Source organism: Quercus lobata, chromosome 4 (genome assembly GCF_001633185.2).
Source record: "Quercus lobata isolate SW786 chromosome 4, ValleyOak3.0 Primary Assembly, whole genome shotgun sequence".
NCBI classification, from domain to species: domain Eukaryota; kingdom Viridiplantae; phylum Streptophyta; class Magnoliopsida; order Fagales; family Fagaceae; genus Quercus; species Quercus lobata.
The window spans coordinates 64,918,106-64,936,517 of record NC_044907.1 but is presented as its reverse complement, the minus strand read 5'-3'; the positions used below and the strand labels follow the sequence as shown (position 1 = coordinate 64,936,517).

Below are 18,412 nucleotides of genomic sequence, written 5' to 3'. Positions count from 1 at the left end.
GTTAACATGTAAAAATAAAAAAGATTGAGAGTTAAAAAAAGTTTAAAATTTGAAAAAGTTAAAATGTTGTGAGAGGGATTCCCTCACTATTGCACCAGATCACAACCCATAAATTTCAAGGAATGTAGGATCTGCAAAAAAACGAGTAATGCTACAAACATAAACTATTTTACAATATTTTTATAAACTGCTAATGTGATTTTAGCATTTTTCAAATAATTATTGACAAATAAAAAAATGATGTTAGTTATAGAGCCATAATAAAACTAGTAAAAATTTGTCACATCAATATTTTTAAAATAATTTGTGACCGTCAAAGAATAAAACCTAAAAGTTGTTAATTGCCTAAGACATTAATGTCACCAAATGTAAAAGTTCCCGTAAATACTGCTAAATCAAAACTGAACATTGCTGTCTTTCTCAATCATTCCATTTTCAGCATGTCCCTCCTTTGGTTCTTGCAATCATTCTTATTATTTTCTAGTTTCTTAGGCTTTGCCTCGGCTAATACCGATGATGATGCAGCCCAATTCGAGTTGTTCCATAGACATGCACCACAAGTCTACAAAAGTGGAACCACATTCTTGATCTTGATTCTAGTTCTGTCTTTCTGTCTGTACGTTTTAATTCTTCTTCATCTACTCATTTTCCTTTCTTTGATTCTTCTGAATTCATTTGTTTATATGTTTGGCGGTCTACGACTCTGAACCCGAAAATTGCGTTAATTTATTATCAGACTAGATATATATGAAATGAACATGAGGGATAAAGGTTATTTTTGTTTATCAAAAAGAATTTTGTTTGTTTAGCAAATGAGTTTAAACATTAAAATTTAAATAAAATAATGTGTTTGTGCACATAGGGCTCAATTTAACAAATTTATATAATATTGCATTTTTATATGGATATTGTTTAAAAATTTTTCTTAATTATATAAAATGAGGATTGGATTGTGTGAGTGTGTAAATATGTCCATTTGATATTAAATTACTATTTGTAGTTTATTGATAATATCAACTATCTATTTTTAGTAAAAACATTCATAGATTTGTGAATGGGGTAAAAAAATATAGTTATGGTTTTATTTTTTATGAGAAAAAAATAAGTTAATCAAGTAACTCATAAACAAGTTTGAGTTCATTTTCTTGTCGAGCTTGTTCTACAAGAAAATAAATCAAAGTTGAATATGTAATATTGTTTGGTAAGTTTGATCTCAACTCGCATTTGAAATAAAACTAGATGAATAAGCTTGAAATTTTAATACTCGACTTGACTTGTTTACACCTTGTCTAAAACCATCACCACAATTATTTTTCTTTTTCTTCTCCTTGTCTGAAATCTCAAGTCTTAATTCAACTTTTGAACCCTTAACCATAATGATCTAAATGAGATTGGCAATCTCAAGTTTCAACCTTGAACATGAACAATTGATCTCTCATAGGGAAGACAGGTAGTAACAATTAGGGAAGTGAAGCAGAATCGGATTTTTTGTCTACTCTGAGATCAAATAAAACTTGCTCTACCTGTTTCGTTAGGTAGGCATGATCCTGAATAGAAGCTACTAGAGACATGTTTGAGGCCTGGCTCCAATTCCAAAACAATGAAGAAGAAGAAGAAAAGAAGAGTTATTATTCCATTCCATTCCATTCAAAAGAGAATAATCTGAGTGGAGTGTTAATGGCCAACACACCACATCATGAGTGTTCTAGAATTAAGACTATCATCTTCTGTCTTCTACTACAAAATAAACGTATGGTCTGCGATGCAAATGCAAAGCTAAGCTTGTGGTCAAAAACACCCTCCAATCATGAATGTGATTGGAACCGGTGGACTGTCATCTATGCATCAAGTCACGTCCCAGTCTGACAAAAATGACTTGGTAACTATAGCACCTACCCAACTGGCGGTTGGAAGGTCAATGACATGGACTACGCCAGAATAAACAACATCCATTCCAGATTGGTAGCTAGTTTGCTAAAGATGTCTTAGTAATACTGATTTTATTTAATTAGTTATTATGTTACAAACAAAACAACACACCAACTACCAATTTTTCTTTTCTTAAAAAGACAGATTTGTATTTGTTCTTTTAACTCAAATTCAAAAGATATGGAATTGGAACTAAGAAAGGGTAATGATATTGCCGCATAGGTATCAACATTTCACATTCCAATTCCTATCAAATCAAACTTATCTATTGCAGAATCATTAGTTTCAACACCTAGTCCTCATATCTTTGTCATCGCTTTCATGCTTACATACAGAATTGCCTAGAGCCATCTTTCATTGAGGGTTAAGGATTGATATTGCTGATTCAAATCCATAACCATTCCATGCGTTTAAATGACAGAAAATAGATGCTCTGCGACCAATCCAAAGAAAGGAGACTTATTGCATTCATAACATTATAAAATTGTAGATAGTAAACTAAAGATGGAACCTTCATAATCAAATCAACTGCTCTTGACAACAGGAGAAAAAAAAAATACATTCTGAAAAAATATATGGATGAACTAATTGTTAGAAATAGCCGGTCAAAACTGTGAATTCTCAGTTTGATATAGCAGCAGCAGATTACAAAGGAGACTGATCCTTTATTAATGCTTCCCAGTCAAGTTGCCTCAGCATTTTAAACCTCTCATTCAATGTCACAAACCCAGCTTCTGGAGCAACAACACCACAGGTTTCAGCTCTATGGAGTAAAAGCACGCTGGCACCCATATCTGGGCCATGGAGTTTTCCTGTCAGCAACACTCGCAGAGGCATGAAGAGTGATTCCCCTGTGATAAGGATGAAAGTAGACAGATTTTCAGTTCAAGGCCAGATACTGTTAAGTGAAATAAACATATCGCTCTCTAATTAAAGACCACCTTGCGCTTTAGCGATTTGCCAAAGTTCTTCACCCACTTCTGCCAGCCAGCGTGCCCTTCTTCAAGAGCACCCAGGAGTTCACCACTGTCATAGGCAGCTATGAGGTCGGCTGAAAATTCGGAAAGCTTATCTTCTAAGACAGGTTTAGCTTCAGGACTGCAGAGAGCAAAAGAATTTGTTATTAGATATGGTGGTGTTTTTAGGGGCCAAACTATTCTGAAGCATTTTTTTTTATTACAGTTAACATTCTCCCAAACGGTACTTATAGCAATAATTAAGTGAAATAAAATCCAGTAGAAAAGCGTATTTATAGATGACACAATGTGTATTCAACTAAGAAAATAAGAAAGAGTTTATCAGGCCGAAAAAATGATGACATATGACAACATAAAACAACAGAATTAAGTGCAAGGTATATAACCTGTTTAAAGTGTCAGGTAAAGGATAAGATAGCAAGTTTGAGAGTGCTTTGTCTGCATCTGTTACCAAGTCAATTCCATCCTTAAGCAGCTGAACCGCTTCCTATAATACATAATTATGTTTCAACTATTACAACATGCTTGCTTTGCTTGATTATAGGATATTAAAACATCATAAAACCAAAATGAAATAAATTATCTACAGTAACCTGTCTTTCTGCAGCAGACCACATAATCCCATACTTAATTTAAATAACAGTATAATCCACAACAATGCCAAGTGTTAGAAATACTGAATGTAATTGAATTGTATTTCTCAAATCAAAGAATATACATCAGTGCCTTTATATAGCAGGCATATGTGTGCAGTACAAGTAAAGTGTAGTACAAGTACAAGTGTGCTATACAAGTAACCTAGTTGGGCCTAAAGCCTAATCATAATATACGTTAACAGCCCCCCTCAAACTCAAGGTGGATGTGAGACCAACTTGAGGTTGTCAACTAAATCACGAGTGCGTCCCTTAGGAAGTGACTTGGTGAAGATATCTGCAAGTTGATCTTTGGAGGAGATGGAGAAAAGCTGGAGAGCACCATGGACAAGATGATAACGGATAAAATGACAATCAATCTCGATGTGTTTAGTCCGTTCATGGAAGACATCATTATGAGCAATATAAATGGCACTCCGGTTGTCACAATAAAGGGGAGTAGCAGAGGATGTTGAAACACCTAAATCCTTAAGAAGCCATCGTAACCAAAGGAGCTCAGATGTGGTATCAGCAAGGGCACGATATTCTACTTCAGTACTGGAGCGGGTCACAAAAGTTTGTTTCTTACTTCACCAAGAAATCAAAGAAGAACCAAGGAGAAAGCAATAACCTGTAGTGGACCTGCGATCAGTGGGATCTCCTGCCCAATCAGCATCAGAGAATGCACGGAGTACAAGAGGAGACTGAGCTGAGTAGAAAAGGCCATGGAAGAGGGTGCCCTTCAGGTACCGAAGAATGCACAGAACAGCAACATAGTGAGTTGATCGTGGAGCAGACAGATACTGGCTCACCTGATGAACAGCATAGGAGATGTCTGGACGAGTAACTGTGAGATAAACTAAGCTGCCAACCAATCGTCTGTAAAGAGAAGGATTAGACAATGGTTTCCCCCCTGAGGGAGTCAGATGCGCATTAAGCTCAACTGGAGTGTCAACAATCTTGCTATCAGTGAGTCCAACTCGAGACAAGAGTTCAGAAGCATACTTGGTTTGAGTAATATAAAGTTCATTTGTAGAATGAGTGATTTCAAGACCCAAGAAGTAGCTGAGATGTCCAAGATCTTTCATCTCAAATTGCTGACTGAGAAAATCCTTGAGTTCTTGAATGCCACTGAGGTCATCACTAGTGATGATCATATCATCCACGTACAGGAGAAGTAAAATAGTGCCTTTGTCAGTGCGACGAAGAAATAAAGCAAAATCATAATGACTGGCCATGTAACCCAAGCGAGAGATGGTAGAGTTGAATTTGGCGAACCAAGCCCGTGGAGCTTGTTTAAGGCCATAAAGAGCACGACGAAGGTAACAAACCTTGTTTGAGTCAACGGAGAGACTAGGAGGAGGTTGCATATAAACTTCTTCACTTAAATCCCCATTAAGGAATGCATTTTTGACATCCATCTGAAAAAGATCCCATTTACTGGCAGCAGCAACAGCTAAGAGGGCACGGACAGATGAGATACGAGCAACCGGAGCAAAAGTCTCTTCATAATCAATCCCATACTCCTGTGTAAAACCTTTTGCAACAAGACGAGATTTGTAGCGCTCAATGGACCCATCAGAGCGAGTCTTAATCTTGTAGATCCACTTACAACCAACCACAGATTTCCCGGGGAGGAGTGTCACCAAGTCCCAAGTATGGTTTTTAGATAATGCATCAAGTTCTTCTTTCATTGCAATCTGCCATAAAGGGTCAGTGAAAGCCTCACGATAGGTGTGAGGCTCTTGTAGTGTAGCAAGAGCAGTGTAACAATGATAGTCAAGTAAATGTGCAGGAATAGATCTTACCCGAGTTGAGTGACAAGGTGGAATGTCTTGTGCAAGATCTTCAGGCGGAGCAGGAGCAGGGGACCCAAGCTCAAGGTTGGGGTTGGGTAGCTCGTCTTCAACCTGTTCATCTTCCACCTGTTCATTAAAGGGTGAACTAGGAAAGGGATCAGTGGTATTTGGTGGTTGGACAGAGAAGTCTACAAGAGAATCAGGAGCAACCACAGGAGGATCAGGATCAGCTACAGAAGGAACAGGTGCCTCATCTGGAAAGAGATCTAAAACAGAGGAGGAAGATAGGGAGGCACGGAAGTGAGAGAGCTCGACAAAGAGGCGATGTTCCCAAAAGACAACATTACGGGAAATACGAAGACGATGAGAGACAGGATCATAACACCGATACCCTTTTTGAGTTTCGCCATAGCCAAGAAAACAGCAAAGCCTTGACCGAGGCTCAAGTTTGTTATGCTCATGTGGTTGAAGAAGAACGAAACAAGCAGAACCGAAGGAGCGAATGTGGTGATAGTCTGGAGGTGACCCAAAAAGGCGCTCATATGGAGTTTGATTTTGGATAACAGGACTTGGAATGCGATTAATAGTGTGAACAGCATGAAGAGCAGCTTCACCCCAAAAAGAAGCAGGGACTTTGGCAGAGAGAAGGAGAGCACGAACAGTGTCAAGAATATGACGAAGTTTTCGTTCGACTCTACCATTTTACTGAGAGGTACCTGGACAAGTTAGTTGATGAACAGTGCCATAGGAATGCAAAACAGTTTGGAAAGCATATTGAGTGTACTCAAGAGCATTATCAGATCGAAAAATTTTGATGCGTTTGGAAAACTGAGTTTCAACCATTTTTGCAAAATTAGAATATACTTGCAATAATTCAGAACAATGTTTCATATTAAAAATCCAACTATAGCGAGAGTAATCATCAACAAAGACAACAAAATATCGAGACCCACCAATACTAGAGACAGAGGAAGGCCCCCAAACATCAGAATGAATAAGGTCAAAGATATCAGTTGTTATTGATTCACTAGTATTGAAAGGCAAAGCTGGTTGTTTTCCTAATTGACATGAGACACAATCAAAATTTTCGGTAGACACTGAACCTAACAAACCTCTAGAAGCCAATTGTTGTACCCGAGAGGAAGATGCGTGACCAAGTCGAGCATGCCAAAGTGCAAGGGAAGGAACAGAAGAAACTACGGTAGCTGCAGCAACAGAAACAAGAGCAACAAGTAGAAGACGAAGGTTGTCCACGGGAAACATACGCCCAACTCTGGGACCGGTCCCAAGCTCCTGTCCCGTCCTTGGATCCTGCACAATACACCCAGAATAATCAAAGATAATGCGATAACCCAATTCAGCTAATTGTCCCACAGAAAATAAATTGTAAGAAAGGTCAGGAACATTAAAGACTCCAGGAACCGAGAGGTTAGAGGTCGAAACAGAGCCTATATTATGACCAGACATTGTGGAACCATTTGCTGTGCGAATATTAAGAGGGTGTGGTGCAGGTTTAAGTTCAGAAAATAAAGACGAATGAGGTGTCATGTGATTGCAACAAGCAGAATCCATAAGCCAAGAGGTAGGAGACATACCAGATAAAGCTGAGAGAGAAGAGGAATAAGATGCATTACCAACCATACGAATGACATTAGCGATGATGTTTATAAGGTCATTTCTGGAAATGGTAAAAGTGGATCCAGAAGACTGAGACTGTGCAAAGACAGGAGCCATTGGTTAGTCACTCTCAGTGTTAGCAACATTAGCAGCAGAAATTGACACAGCTGATTTGTTGCGATGATAGCAAGTCTCAATATTATGACCAAAACGTTTGCAAAAATTGCAAAAACGTTTGTTGGATTGTCGGCGACGATTGTTGCAAAAGGAAGAAGACTTGTCCTTATTCTTCATTTTGAAGCAAAATATGCAAAAATAGACTGCAAAAATGAAATCTACGGGAAAAACTGGGTAAGGAGCACCTGTTCTGCAAAAAGTCAACTCGGGGGAAAAAAAGTCAACGGTCAACGGTCAACTCCAGTGATGACGTCAGCAAGATGACGTTGTCGGATGACGTCAGCTAGGGTTGACGTAGATGATGACGTGGCAGAGATGACGTCAGCGATGACGTCAGCAGGTGACCAGCGGCGCGTGGGGCGCGTGAGGCGCGTGGTCAATCTTCGCCGAATCTTCTGTCGGCGTGTGAGGGCGCGTGGGACGACTGATGATGCCGATTCTTCGCCGGTGATGTAGATCGGAGCAAGACGATTCTGATGAATGCGGCGGTGTGATGATCGGAGCAGCACAGATGGCGCGTGGAAAAGCAGCCGAATCTTTGACCGGCGCGTGGCGGCGCGTGAGAGGTCAGATGATGATGATTCCGGCGGTTATTTGTAGATCGGTTGAAAATCTACACCTTGATATTTCTTATGTCTTAATCGGAGGTCCGATGTGGAAGACCTGACGGAGGCAATGATCTTAGTGGCGGTGATCGAGCTTCTGACGGTGAAGATTCAACCTTGGCACCTCTAAGGGCACAGAAAAGGTTTACTGATCGAAGAAGTCGAGGCAGCGGAAAATACCAACAAAGACAGGACTGCAAGACATAAGAAGGTTAGAGCAATGACTCTGATACCATGTTAGAAATACTGAATGTAATTGAATTGTATTTCTCAAATCAAAGAATATACATCAGTGCCTTTATATAGGAGGCATATGTGTGCAGTACAAGTAAAGTGTAGTACAAGTACAAGTGTGCTATACAAGTAACCTAGTTGGGCCTAAAGCCCAATCATAATATACGTTAACACCAAGGATTATAAGATCAACTTAAATCTACACAGAAAAAAGAAATTCTCTAACTTGAAGTTTATAATTATAATTCAATGCAATCAAAAGATTTTAATACTAAAAAGTCTTACTAGGATAAATGTCCCCTCCGACTCTGTGAGGATACCAGTGCTTTTCCAGCGCTCACCAACAAGCTTGGTCAACTCCTCTGATGGTAGTGCTCCTAAATGCTGACCATTCATCCACCTTTAATTTGAACATATACGAGAACCTATTAGGCAGCTACTATACACAATAATAACTTGCACACTATTAGACAGTTAACCTCCAATACATCCACAATTTAGAAATAGTCTCGCTCATTCAAAAATATAATAAACCATCTTTTGTTTTAGTGATAGGCAGCCCAAATTATCGAGAAACGATCAAAATCAAATCGTGGAAATAAAAATTTGAAATTTGGAATATTACACAAAATATGCAACCATCAGAAAATGTAAACAAACATACCACTGCGTAACTTCTTTTTGTTTTTTTGATAAATCCGTTGCATAACATTTTTGAAACTCTACATCTTCAAGTCAAAGGGACTGCTTGCTGGGCGTAACAAACAAATAGGTTTTCTCAGCATATGATAACTGAAAAGCCATATTTACCTTAACTTAGTAGAATCAAAAATAGCACCACCTTTGTTGACACGACCAATTGAGAATTTTTCCACTGTAAATTGCAAAAAGATATTCAGGTATGAAATTGATCAAAAGAAAAATAAATGCACAAGCAAAAATTTTAGATTTTTTTTATCCACATGAGCCTATCAGCATGGTTCGAGAGAGAGAGAGAGAGGATTCAAAATCACTAACCAAGTTGCTCAAGGGTGAAAAATTCATTTTCAGTGCCATCTCCCCAACCTAAAAGTGCAAAGTAGTTCACCATTGCTTGGGGTAGATACCCCATCTCCCTGAACTGTTAGATGGTAGTAAAGCTGGAAATGTTTATCCTTAAAAAAATATAGGCTAACAAGAAAAGGCTAATGACCAAAAAGGAGAGCACAAGAACAACTCATACCCCAACTTCTGCATGAAGTACAAATTCAAGCAATAAAGATTAATTACCTGACCCACAGAAGTTGCACCATGCCGTTTTGACAGCTTACTCCGATCAGGTGCAAGAATTAAGGAAACATGTGCAAAATAAGGCATTGAGAATCCCAGAGCTTGTAGTAGAATAATGTATAGAGACCACAATTAGTTTTTCTCTGTTGTTAAAAAACAAAATACCCAAAAAGCATGGAAAAGCAGGAAAAAGGTTCAGATTTTTAAACAGTACCTTATATATCAGTGCTTGCCTTAAAGTATTTGGTAAATGTTCCTCTGCCCTGAAAATGCAAGTTTTGAAAGAATATGATGTCTTAACATAACATGGACCATGATCAAGGTAAAGAAAAATTAAAAATTAGAGATGGTAAACTTGCTACGTTTAATGACAAGTAAATAGCAAATTTCCCTTAATTTTAAGGAGGTTGAACGTAATACCTTATAACATGTGATATAGCCATGGTAGCATCATCAACTGTGACACAAAAATTGTAAACAGGTTGCCCATTGCTCCTCATAATTACAAAATCTCCAAGTGTGTCCAAGTTCCAACTAACCTTTATTTCACTATCAAACAAAGTTAACATCCTACACAACTTGATTTAACATTATTTTATTAGATACATCCACTAGATTATTTACTTAAAGTTGATGGCTGGCAGTGCAAAAGCCATCTGATAATTTGAAAAGCCCCAAAGAAAATGGAAAATGAAAAAAAAAAAAAAAAATTGTAATATAAGAAGACTACAGGGAGCCCAAAAAATGTAAAGAACTAACTTCGCCTCGAATAAGGTCATTAATTTTCAAACTCCCATCCTTTGGCACACGAAACCGATATGTATAAGGGGTTCCCTTTGCCAGCTCCTCTTGTACTTCTTCATCAGTAGCAGTTGCCCACTTCCCAGTGTATACAGGAGGCAGCTGCTTTAGTTTTGCAATCTCCTTCATTTTTTCCAGTTCCTGAAGAAAATAATGATAAGATCCTATAAGTAGAAAATAGATTTTCACAAAACCCCCTAAACTTTGAACGAAAGGATAAGTTGAGATAGAAGATGGAAACTACTAAAAACCAAAAAAGATGCATTCCAGAACGCAAAAAGATTGTGCTAATAAGGCTTGTAGTCCAAATAAATGACTACCTGACAATTAAAACCAAAAGGTACTAGCTTTGCTGAAACAGCATAATGAAGGGGGGAAAAAAAGGTTTATGCTCTCAACCAATGTGAGTGAAGGAGAGAGAGAGCTAAGAATGAAAATCAAGATTTTAGCCATGCTATACATTATAGAAAATATGAGTAACTTATCAACAGTAAGTCTTTATTAATGATGATTACAAGTTCATTTTTTCATCAAAAACAACTTTTTCATTACTCCAATGTCATAACTCATAAGTAATACCAACACAAGCTTCAAAGTTTAATGCCGACTACCCCGTTGGAACAAAAGCAACGATAAACATAACCAGAGTCTAAAAGTTTCTCAGCATGTTGCTTGTACAGAGAGTTTCTTTCAGATTGCCGGTATGGACCATAGTCTCCACCAACACCAGGACCTTCAAAGTATAAACACAGTATTACTAAGAGTTTATATCTTAATCAATTCATTCACTTTTTTGCATCAATGTTCTACTACATATAATTTAATATAGAAGCCGGCAAGTCAAAAACACAGATAGAATTGTATAAAAACCAAATGAAAACAAGCAATGCTAATTATGAGTAGAGAATTATCGCTCAACTCCAACTCCATCTCAGTATCCAACTGTCTATCATAGCCAAGAATGTGTGCAAGATAAACAAATAAATACAATTAAGTCTTGTGAGACAAAAAAAAATAAAATAAAAATTCACCTTTTTTCACAATTGTTAAGGTGACAAATTGTGATTAGTGTATAATAAAAATAACTACAGCCGCAACAACAACAACAACAACAACTACAGGTTATTAGTCTCAGAATTTCAGGGCCATCTAATGTATTATGACATTCATAATAGAGTAACTAAATTTTATAATTACCATTACTCTACCGCAACCCTCAGACCCTAAACAAAATATATGACACTATGCACAGACATGGGCGAAGTATTTATCTTTCTAGCATTGCTTAAAAACTATAATGAAGAATAGAATAGAAATGAATGATTAGTAATAAAAGTAGCATAGATGTAACAAGCGAATAAGTGTTAAAAGGGGGTACGTACCTTCATCCCAGTGAAGACCGAGCCAAGAGAGATCTCGCAAGAGGGCATCCTCAGATTGTTTAGTGGATCTCTCCAAGTCAGTATCTTCAATTCTCAACACAAATTTGCCACCTTTGCGAACAAGTAATTGAAGAGCGCAGTTCGAGCTCCACCCACGTGGAGGTTCCCTGTTGGCGAAGGAGCAAAACGCACACGGGCTACTTGTCCTCTGCCGAGATTGAGAAACTCCTGCTGCTTCTGCTACTGCGAAAGCGTTTGTGAAAAAAACAAGACAGCAGAAGCAACCTCAGGAATTATACTAATCCAGGATGGCGTTGTTCCTATGAAGGTCGTCGTTGCCATTGTTCTCAATCTCAATCTCAAACCCAAATTCAAATCTGAATCTTCTGTGATCCTATCCTATGTGTTTTTGCCGTTGCCGTTAGCTTCACCCAACAGCACTTTATCTTATTCTAATCGGTCTACTTTGGTCCATTTCCATCAAATTCGGTCCACTTGGTTCATATCGGTCCACAGCAGTCCACTTCAGTTCATTTCGGTCCATTTCAATCCAATTTGGTCTTCTTTGGTATATTTGGTCCAATCCGGTTCACTTCAGTCTCTTTTGGTCCTTTACGATGAAGAAAATTTATCAACCAGCTAAGACATGGGACATGATCGGTGAATTTATCAACAATTCCATCAAATTACACTTATCCTATCATCCAATAGAGGAAGCAATAAACATAGATGACTAGAGTTTTTTTTTTTTAATTTTTGGACAATGTAGAACAAGTTATAGCTAATTCTCATCAATAATCTTAACAAAAGCAAGATATATATCCAAATAAAAGCTAATCGTATCACAAGTTGGGCTTGGTATCTATACTACTATTTAAGGGGCTTCCCCTATTTGGATTCTACGTTTTTTATACCTAAGATACCCTCATCATACTCACTTACAAGTTTTCAACTACCGGGGATAGATATGTAAATTAAAACTTCTACACTTTAAAACCACAAACTTACGTACGCTTTGCAGTTTCTATCTCATTTTCTCTCTCTCATTTTTCTTTAGATTGAAGACATTTAGTTTAGCTCTACATCCTCCTTTCTTTTTCTTTAGATTAAAGACATTTACTGTCAGAGATTTCAACAAATTTTCAGGTTCTATTTTTTGCAAATTCCTCTTTATTTTCTTTTCTTTTGTTTATGATTGACTTTCTTTAAGTTCTACTTTTTTTTTTCTTATATGTATCACGTTAACTCTTTTTTTTTTCTTCTTTTTTTTTTAAATGTAATTTTGAAATAAATGGTTCCTTCATATACTCTACCATTGTAATTCTTAATGAATTGTCATTTCATGTTGTAGGTATTGTGATCCAAAGACAGGGCTGCCTTATGCTACAAAAGAAGCATTCAAAATCATTCGTAAACAGTTAAACAGTGTGGCTTCCCTTACTTCCTTTAATAGCCTTTATTTACATTTTATTTAAAAAATTTGAACTGAAATAAATATAGTTTCATATAAATGATCAATTACTATTTCCTTCTCCTTCCTCACTTCACTTTTTTTTTTTTTTTCCTTCTTCATAATTTTTTTTTTTTACCATCATAGTATATGTTTTTGGCGTTAAATTTTTTTATTTAGGTATGTAGCAACCTTGAGTTCTACATTTTTTTTTTTAATGTATCACGTTAACTATCCTTTTTTTTTTTCTTTTTTTTTTAAAAAAAATGTAATTTTGAAATGTTGGTGGTGATTGAATGTATCTGTTTTAGGTATGTAGCAACCTTGAGTTCTACTTTTTTTTTTTTTTTTTAATATATATGTATCATGTTAACTCTCTCTTCTTTTTTTTTTTTAAATTTAATTTTGAAATGTTGGTGGTGACTGAATAATTTTAAACGTGAGTAAGGAAAGTGAAGTTTAAAAAAAATAAATAAATAAATCTGGATAAAAGAAAAAAGGAAAAGAGAAAAAAGAAGAGAGAGAGAGAGAGAGAACATGAGGTGGGTTTGCTTTGAAAACTAACAGAAAGTTGTCCTATTTTGTAGGGAGTTAGATATGTATCTTTATTCTGAACAATTTTAATAGGATTTTCATGAAAAATGATCTTATCAAAATTTAAATCAAACACAAACTCTAACAAACTTAAACTATTATCTTTAATAACATGCATGCTAACGATGGTTTGTTAATTAAAGTTTTTTTTTAAAAATAAAATAAAATAAATACTTGGTTTAACCCTAATTCTTTTATAGAGCTTAGGTTCACGTATGCACAAACTTTTTGGATTGCATTGAGGAGTCATTGGAATGGACATGTAAAATAGTAGGGTTAGACATGTAAAATTATCAATTTAAAGAGTCCTAAATTTTAGATAAATTTGACAAAACATTACCTACAAAATAGGAACACTTCTACTAACCCACTTATTCTAACACATGTTTCTAATATTATCTATACTACTATTTAAGGGGCTTCCCCTGTTTGGATTCCACATTTTTCATGCCTAAGATACCCTCATCATACCCACTTACAAGTTTTCAACTACCGGGGATAGATATGTAAATTAAAACTCCTACATTTTAAAACCACAAATTCACGTACACTTTGCAGTTTCTATCTCACTTTCTCTCTCTCTCATTTTTTTTTTTTTTCCAGATTGAAGACATTTAGTTTAGCTCTACATCCTCCTTCCTTTTCCTTCAGATTAAAGACATTTACTGTCAGAGGCTTCAACAAATTTTCAGGTTCTATTTTTTGCAAGTTCCTCTTTATTTTCTTTTCTTTTGTTTATGATTGACTTTCTTTAAGTTCTACTTTTTTTTTTCTTATATGTATCACGTTAAATTTTTTTTTTTCTTTCTTCTTTTTTTAAAATGTAATTTTGAAATAAATGGTTCCTTCATATACTCTACCATTGCACTTCTTAATGAATTGTCATTTCATGTTGTAGGTATTGTGATCTAAAGACAGGGCTGCCGTATGCTACAAAAGAAGCATTCAAAATCATTCGTAAACAGTTAAACAGTATGACTTCCCTTATCTCCTTTAATAGCCTTTGTTTACATTTTATTTAAAAAATTTGAATTGAAATAAAAATAGTTTCATATAAATGATCAATTACTATTTCCTTCTCCTTCCTCACTTCACTTCTTTTTTTTTTTCCTTCTTCATATATATATATATATATATATATATATTTTACCATCATTGTATATGTTTTTGGCGTTAAATTTTTTTATTTAGGTATGTAGCAACCTTGAGTTCTACATTTTTTTTTAATGTATCACGTTAACTATCCTTTTTTTTTTTTTAAATGTAATTTTGAAATGTTGGTGGTGACTGAATGTATATGTTTTTGGCGTTAAATTTTTTTATTTAGGTATGTAGCAACCTTGAGTTCTACTTTTTTTTATTTTTTTATTTTTTTTATATATATGTATCACGTTAACTCTCTTTTTTTTTTCTTTTCTTTTTTTTTAAAAATTTAATTTTGAAATGTTGGTGGTGATTGAAAACAAAAAAAGCCACGTTGTATCAAAAAAATTATCTACCACGTTTCTATTTTGAAAAAAAAAAATCCTACATTTTGTAAAAAATAAAAATAAAAAAAAAAAACTCTGGCCGACCCTTTTTTTTTTCAAATTCAAAAAAAAAAAAATAGAAAAAAGAAAAAAAACCTTAACATGTTTGAATTCCACTCCCACATTTTACTCCTAACAAATTGTTTGAATTCCACTCTCCCATGTTTTACTCCTAAGAAACTGCTTTACTATCAAATTTAAAAATTTTTAACTTCTCTTTAATAACATGCATGCTAACGTTGGTTTGTTAATTAAAGTTTAAAAAAAAAAAATGATACTTGGTTCCCTAATTCTTTTATCTCTCTTAGGTTCACGTATGCACAAACTTTTTGGATTGCATTGAGGAGTCATTGGAATGGACACGTAAAATAGTAGGGTTAGACATGTAAAATTATCAATTTAAAGAGTCCTAAATTTTAGATAAATTTGACAAAACATTACCTACAAAATAGGAACACTTCTACTAACCCACTTATTCTAACACATGTTTCTAATATTATATTCTTAAAAAAAACCTCACGTTGAGTAAAAAAAAAAAACACAACTAAATAGTAAAATTTCTAATATTTTATTCTTAGAAAAAACCTCACGTTCAGTTAAAAAAAAAAAAAAAACCCTAATGAAATATCCTTAATTTAATAAACTTATCTTTATCTCTAAATCATAAGAAATGGTTTAAAATCTTAAATTGATAAAAATTGAAAACAAAAAACCTAATGAAAAAAGCCACGTTGTATCAAAAAAATTATCTACCACGTCTCTATTTTGAAAAAAAAAAAACTCTAGCCGACCCTTCTTTATTTTTCAAATTCAAAAAAAAATAAAAAATAAGCCTTAACACGTTTGAATTCCACTCCCACATTTTACTCCTAACAAATTGTTTGAATTCCACTCTCCTATGTTTTACTCCTAAGAAACTGCTTTACTATCAAATTTAAAAATTTTAACTTCTCTTTAATAACATGCACGCTAACGTTGGTTTGTTAATTAAAGTTTTTTTTTTTTTTTTTAAATACTTGGTTCCCTAATTCTTTTATCTCTCTTAGGTTCACGTATGCACAAACTTTTTGAATTGCATTGAGGAGTCATTGGAATGGACATGTAAAATAGTAGGGTTAGACATGTAAAATTATCAATTTAAAGAGTCCTAAATTTTAGATAAATTTGACAAAACATTACCTACAAAATAGGAACACTTCTACTAACCCACTTATTCTAACACATGTTTCTAATATTATATTCTTAAAAAAAACCTCACGTTGAGTAAAAAAAAAAAACACAACTAAATAGTAAAATTTCTAATATTTTATTCTTAGAAAAAACCTCACGTTCAGTTAAAAAAAAAAAAAAAACCCTAATGAAATATCCTTAATTTAATAAACTTATCTTTATCTCTAAATCATAAGAAATGGTTTAAAATCTTAAATTGATAAAAATTGAAAACAAAAAACCTAATGAAAAAAGCCACGTTGTATCAAAAAAATTATCTACCACGTTTCTATTTTGAAAAAAAAAAAAAAACCTTAGCACGTTTGAATTCCACTCCCACATTTTACTCCTAACAAATTGTTTGAATTCCACTCTCCCATGTTTTACTCCTAAGAAACTGCTTTACTATCAAATTTAAAAATTTTAACTTCCCTTTAACTTCTTTTGCTTATCCAGTTTTTATTTTATTTTATTTAAGTTTCATGTTATATCCTCCTTCCTTTTCATCTTCTTCTTCTTTTGGATATATCAAAAAAAAAAAAAAAACCGAATAGAATATTACTGCACTGGAATAACAAAAGACTTCATTACTTGACTTCCAAGATTATCCGGATAAGTATATAAGAAAATATTATTCTTTTACTTATAATGTTTTTTAGTTTTCTATTTCTTACATTCAATTGATGCTTTAAAATATTGTATCTGTTTTTGCTCTCAACGTGTCTTCTCTTGAGTTCCATTCATTGTTATCCAATTTTTAATGCCTCGGGTTGCAACCATTGTCATACAGAATATATGGTGAGTAGGGTTTCTTTTTTATTTATGTTGTAATAAATTTATTTTAGAATTTTTTTGAACAAAAATTTAAATGGATTTAATCTCAATTGCAAGCTAGGCAAGACCATGTGTGGTGCTGTTAGCAAATTATGGAACCCAATATGTAGAGCATTCCTCAAAATCCCATTAATTCTTTGATTTCATAAGGAAATCAATGGAACTCAATGGATGGTTGTGCCACTTGATCATTCCTTTGCTTGCACAATTTATTTGGTTTTATTTCGGATTGAACATTTGCATCTGTGGCCTCTATTCTACAACACCATTTTGTGCTTTGTGTGGAGCCCAGGTCTTACCATTTTTTTTTTCTTGCAGATGTTATGTACATGTGCAAAGAACATGAGGATATTAGCAAGATGGGAGAACAATTGACTGTCTTGGCTTTTGATCTAAGAGAGATGTATTTTTTTAAAAGTAAATATTATGTATTGTAAGTAGCTGACTTTTTTTTAGCATTTATTCATTTTATTGAGAAACTACCTTTTGATTGTGGACTTAGTAGAGGGCACAAACAAATTTTTGAAATCATTTTGTTTACATTTTACTAACTGAATGGCATATACCATTTTGTTTGATTATTTTCTTTCTTTCATTTTAGAATTCTTTTCATTTTTTATGTTGCATTATATTCTTCATTTTTTATTTTTTATATTATTCCCTTTTTATTTTATTTTTTTTATTTTTTGCCATTTGAGAGTGCAAGTTAGCTAAGAGTGATATAGATAATTCTGAGTATATTTTAGTAACCATTAAATTTGATTATCCAAACATTTTAGTAGGGAGATTGTGAAAAAGAAAAATATAAGGCGGATCAAAATTTTAGTAACAAATAAATTTTATGAAGCTTTAAAAAAAAAATTCCAGACAAAATGACTACAAACATATCAAAAGGAAAAACATTTTAGGTGGGTTTGTGGGAGACATGTAACGACAGTATAGGAAACCCACACATAATGTAGGAGAGAGGTTTCATGAGAATCTCTCATAAGATAATTTTCCTCTTTTCTTATTTATTCATTACATATAACCTTACAAAATTTATTAGCAAAAAACTAGCCTCTGAGCACGCGCGTGCTCAGAGGCTCTTCTATCGTGAGCGCATGCTCAGAGGCTCTTCTATTTTTTGGGTAAGGGTTACTTTAGAGCATTTATTATAATTTGGGATTACTACATTTTTCAATCACAAAAAAAACCTAAGGGTGTAATGAGTGTCATGTGTGAAAAATAATTTTCCAATCACACCCCTAGATTTTTTTGTGATGAAAAATTATTGTGATTGAAAAATTATTTCTCCTCACATGACACTCATCACACCCCCTTTTTTTTTTTTTTTTGTGATTGAAAAATGTAGTAATCCCAAATTATAATAAA

The 18,412-nt window shown here is 34.3% G+C and overlaps 1 pseudogene; it reads right to left on the bottom strand.

Moving 5' to 3' along the window:
• Positions 1 to 2,459: 2,459 nt before the first annotated feature.
• Positions 2,460 to 11,764, bottom strand: LOC115985602 (annotated as a pseudogene).
• Between the last annotated feature and the right edge of the window lie 6,648 nt (positions 11,765 to 18,412).